The sequence below is a fragment of the Macaca fascicularis genome, chromosome 3 (genome assembly GCF_037993035.2).
Source record: "Macaca fascicularis isolate 582-1 chromosome 3, T2T-MFA8v1.1".
Classification (NCBI taxonomy): domain Eukaryota; kingdom Metazoa; phylum Chordata; class Mammalia; order Primates; family Cercopithecidae; genus Macaca; species Macaca fascicularis.
This window is the reverse complement of record NC_088377.1, coordinates 81,353,048-81,359,047: the sequence shown is the minus strand read 5'-3', so window position 1 is coordinate 81,359,047 and position 6,000 is coordinate 81,353,048.

Sequence of the window (6,000 nt, the reverse complement as noted above, 5' to 3'; positions counted from 1 at the left end):
TACACAGCCAGTGCCTCCCAAAATTCACTTGTTTTCTTTGTATTGTTGTTATTGTTGTTGCTTGTGGTAAGAACATGTCTTAACATGAGATCTACTCTCTTAGCAAATGTTGAAGTGTACATCACTACATTGTAAACTATAGGCACTATGTTATACAACAGAATAACGTGTCTTTTTAAATCTTTCCTTTCAAAACTGAAGATCGCTCAAGCCAATGTTTCTCATACTGGAATGTGAATATCCAAAAGGGAAAAGAATAGTACATTTTTTTAGTTACTCTTTTCCTTTCAAATATTTTTAAGAAAAAATTAACTATATTACTTAAAATATACTGTAACAAATGGATATATCACACAATGAGATATAAAATTGCAATAAATTTTAGGCATTCTGCTACAGGTTTGCCTGTGGCTCCGTTATGTGTAGAGGGGGTCATGGAGGTGGTACTTCCAATTTCTTGGGCCAGTAGTAGAGCTCTCAAAAATGTAAAATATGAGGACACCTTGTCACTAAACAGCTGCAGTGTTTAAATTTCTACATTAAAATAAACCAAATTCTTCCATCACTTCTTTGAAGATAGGAGAAACATTGACAGCTTATTTCTCATGTTATCATTGATGGAACGTTGAAGACAGTTGTTAAATCTTTCATATTATTTTCTATTTTTCAAAAAGCCTGTTACTTAATTTTTGCTTATAAAATTTACTTCCATTTAATTTGGTTTTCCCTTAAGGAAATTATCTTCCCCAATGACATAATGACTATTTGTATATTGTACTGAGAAAGGCAGAAGAACATGTTATTAATTGCTGTGGTTAAACCATTAGGCTTGTACAAAACCTTTCAACTAAAAATATATATATGAAACCTAGGAGACAGTATTTATCTTCACTGTCTTAATCTTTCCTCAAAAATAGATCCTGTTTATCTGTGTTTAGATAATTTTATTTCTACTGAAAACTTAACTCTTAAAATTTTATTTTTCTCATTATTGTTGCTTTATAGTATTATAAACATATGTATACTGCAGGTTACTTATTCTACTGTTGATGTTCGTTTTCTACCCCGATTTCAGCCATTTCCAATTAAATTTTTCTGTGTTTCTTCTGATGAACAAATCTACACATACATGCCTAGCAAAGGAATGGCTAGGACATAGAATATGAGCATGTTCAGCAAATGTAGATGCTGCCATTTTACCCAAGTGTTTGTACTTTCAACTTCACTGTGAGAGTCTTCCCACCAGTATGCTCCAACAATGCCATGATCTGCTCCTCATGCTTTCTACTTGCATTTTCCTGAGGACTAATGAAGTTGAGAAGCTTTGTGTTTATTAGGAAATTTTATATCCACTTAGTGAAGTGCTGATACAAAGAACCTGTCTATTTTTAAATAGAGTTGAATTATTTTTACTTACTGATTTTGAGGACCTCTTTATATATTTTGTAGATGTTTCCTTTGTAAGGATATAAAGAGTATCAGCTTTCATTCATAGATTCTGTATTGGTACATTCATCAACTCACTAAAATTTATCGGTAACCACAAAATGAACACGTAAGGTATCTTTGTGATCATTCACATACATATGCATGGTGGTAAAAAATGTGAGTGGAGTTTTTCTTACACATGTTATCAGCTGAGGTTGAAAAAGGTAATGCGCTGTCTTCCTGTTTCAGCTTCATACAGAGACGAGCAGAAGATGGAGAGGGTATACGGCAGTGCAGTGCAAGAAACTCTGGATCTCAGGTCAGTTGGACAGGATATGAATTGCAATTCTGACAGGTGTTAGTGTGGGACCCCAACCAAGTCACTTAAACATTCTGAATGTCATTTTCTTTTTTTGTAAAATAAAGAAAATAGCATCTACCAGGATTTAGGATTATAATTCATGTGAGATATTATATGTATATATACACATATATATAATATGAACTTATGAACACTAGAGTAATGGTTCAATATTCACTAACTGCAACATTTTTATAAAACATAACCGTATATGTTTTATAAAACATAACTACTTTGATTAATGAGAATTGAGCCCGATATATAAATAATCTCATAATTTGTGCTTGGCTGTTTACTCTTGTAATGGTGCCCTTGATTAATAGAATTTTATAGTAGTTCAGAGAAATATATACTTTTTTATCCTTTATGGTCAGTGGTTTTTGTGAACTGTTTATAAAAATCTTTGCCTATATCAAGGCATAAATATATTGTTCTATGTATTATTATATGTTTTATTTTTATCTTCTAAATGTGGATATACAGTCACCAAAAGCTGATTTTTCTATATGGTGTGAGATAGAGGTTAAGAGTTATTTTCCTTTGCTGGATGGATATCCAATTAACCCAGCTAAACTTATTAAAAGGACCATCTTTTCTTGATGACACTTCAGTATTATTACTGCCATTAATCAGATGACTATATGTGTTTGGGCCTGTTTCTGAATTCTATTGTGTTTACTGGTCAATTCGTCCATTCACACACTAATACTAGATGTTCTTACTAACTACAAATTCAAAATAAGATTTAATATCTGGTTTTATGAGTCCTGCAGTTTTGTTCTCTTTCTTCATTTCCTATGCCTTCCCCTCCTCTCCTCCTGCTTCTCCATTTCTTCCTCCTTATTCTATTTTTCCTGTACAGAATTGCTCCAGACACATTATTTTTTAATTTGCATTTTCATAAAAAACAGATTTTTAAAAATAATTTTAGAGTTAAAAGAATACCTCCTGCATGTTGACTGCAATAACATTGTATCTATATTTTAAGAAGAGTTGATATCTGAGTCAACCTACCAAACCTTGAATGTGGTATATCCTCCATTTATTTATTTATTTTTAATTTTCTTATATAATGTTTTGTATTTTTCCATGTGTGGGAATTTTTTATATTTCTTTACGTGTATCCCTTGGTATTTGACACTTTTTGAACTATGTTAAATAATGTTTTATACTCTCCATTTTTTAATTTGTTGATCATATATATATATATAATTGATTTATTTTGCCGTATCACATTTGTCGTACTGAACTTAAGATGAGGTATGTTGCCCAGGCTGGAGTGCAGTGGCATGATCTCTGCTCGCTGCAGCCCCCACCTCCCAGGTTCAAGCGATCTTCCCATCTCAGCTTTCCCTGTAGCTGGGAGGCTAATAGGCCACCATGTCTGGCTAATTTTTGTATTTTTGGTAGAAACGGGATTTCGCCATGTTGCCCAGGCTGTTCTTGAACTCCTGAGCTCAGCAATCCACCTGCCTCTGTGGCCTCCCAAATAACAGGCATTACAGGCGTGAACCACAGCTCCTGGCCTAAATTTACTTATGTATTTTTTATGTGTTTCTTTGGATTTTCTTTGTGTATAAGCTTGTCACCTGTGAATAATAATTATTTTATTTCTTCTTTTCTAACCTGCATACCTCTTCATTCTTTCCCTCACCTCATGGCACTGGCTGGGCCGTCCAGTGCACTGTTGAATACACGTGTGAGAGGGAACCTCCCTGTGTTGTCCCTGGTAGTCACGGGGATAGCTGCCACCCTGTCAACATTGAGCGTGAGGGAGCATGACTGTGGGGCCAGACATCAGATTAAAGAAAGAACCTTCTCTTTTAGTTCACTAAGAGTTTTTATACTGAACTATCAAATTCCATCAAATAATTTTCTGCATTTAAACTATTATCAGAAGATATATTCGTTTTCTATTATTGTTCCTGGGAAGTCAGGAATTATAATATGCACTTCACAATATTTCTGAGAAGTATTTTTTTTTTAACTATGACTGTCCACTGAAGTTTTTAATCTCCCCATGCTATGCAATTACAGAATTATTTTTAAAATCATGAGCCCAAATTCTCCAGTCGACACCTGTATGCCTACAACTCTTCTGAATTGTGTCTCCCTGCAGTACGTGCAGTAACTTCCAGCCTGTCAGCCTCCTGCCTGTTGCTCAGCTCAGCAAATGCTCCCAGAGTGAGAGTAGCCACAGAAGCCATTTGATCTTGCTGAGCTCCGCTCTTCAGAGAATTAGTTGTTCAGTTCCGATTCTCTCCATTATTCTCCATTGACTTCAATCCAATGACTAATGTATTTTAGCAGACATTTTGTATTGCGTCTGTGACAGTTCTGTATACAGCCAACTATATTTCAAAAGGGAGAAATAAAGTATCCCTATTTAATTTATTTCAGACACCCTATTCAACTATCGAATATTTTAGAGAAAATATCTGCTTAATTTTAGAGCAATTTTATAGCAATTACATTAATAATCTTATCACAAATATTTTAATATTGTGTCATTTTTTTCTTGATTATTGAAGTACATATTATACTGAAACATAGAGGAAGTTAGAGATTACATGGCATTCTACATTTTCACTTGATATTGTATTATGCATATTTCTCTACTGTCCAATCTATAATATATCCATTACTCTTTCCTTGCTCCATACCTGTATAATGAATATAGGTATATATCTTTTTACCTTCCCTATGATTATAAATTGTAAAAATTGTTTGCTTCCAGAAATGGTTGAATTGTTGCTTTGCTTTAACCTTCATTGACAGCAAAGAATCAGATATCTTTAAAATAAATACTTCTGAAAGGATTATAGAACTATCATACCAGCAAACATTTTCAGGGCAATGGTTTGAGAGGGAAGGGAAGCTCAGATCAGTGACGCCAACTTGGCACCACCTTTTTCCTAGTAAAACATTTGATGGCTTATTAGTGAGGAAGAAAGGTAGACAGGAGGCAGGAAACAATCCAGTTTGGGGGAAACAGAGAATGGGGAAACTATTTGGAAGAAAATTTTATAATAGCTATCAAAATTTGAAATATGCAAACACTTTGAATAAACTTTGAACAAATAATTTCATATTTATAAATCCAAACCCATAGATCAGAAGTATGAAGAAGGGAAAAAGAAGGTATGAATAAAGCTGGCCACAAATATGTGTGATTTATACACAAAGTGTACAAATGTGTACAATATCCTAGAGCTTTTTACAAGAGAAAGAAACTTTCATGAAACTATTATGATCTAAGGGAACATGTACTGTCATAAAGGTATTTTATCTTGATATATGTATTAATATTTGTTATTTAGGAAAAAATACTAGATTTAGTAGATATAAAACAATAATGTGTATATGTACCTCTATATGTGTACTTGGATGAGAAAGACTCTGTACCCACCAGCTGTAAAATGCAGCATGCCACCTGTGTGGATGGGGAGAGTGTAGTCAGAGCGGTTAGGGGTAAGGAAGGGCCTTAACCATTTTATCCTATGCATTTTGGTGTTGCTCAAACATTTTATAATCAAACACTGATGAACAACTTGAGCATTAAGATATATATCTGCAAATAAAATATTGTTCTTGGGAATCCTGTGTTTTCCCTTTTATTTTTTAAATAAGTCTGTGTTCCCATTATTCCCAGGGGAGAAAATTCACTGAGGTCTCAGTAACAGAAAATTCTATGTATATTTTGTTTATTTGTTTAGCAAGTTTTTTTTTGTTTGTTTTTTGTTTTTTTTTTTTTTTTGGTGACAGAGTGAGACTCCGTCACCCAGGCTAGAGTGCAGTGGTGCAATCTCAGCCCACTGCAAGCTCTGCCTCCCGGGTTCACACCATTATCCTGCCTCAGCCTCCTGAGTAGCTGGGACTTAAGGCGCCCACCACCACGCCCGGCTGATTTTTTTGGTATTTTTTTAGTAGAGACGGGGTTTCACCGTGTTAGCCAGGATGGTCTTGATCTCATGACCTCGTGATCCGCTCATGTCAGCCTCCCAAAGTGCTGGGATTACAGGCGTGAACCACCGTGCCCCACCAGCAAGTTTATTTTGATTGTATTGTCCTGTAGATCATTTAATTGATTGTGTTCCTCTCTTATGGTCTATCATCTAAGTCACTTAGATCCATCTTTATGGTCTAGATTTCAGGTGTAAAGTGATTTCTAAAACAGATCAGAAAGAAAAAAAAATAGAAATTGTAAGATA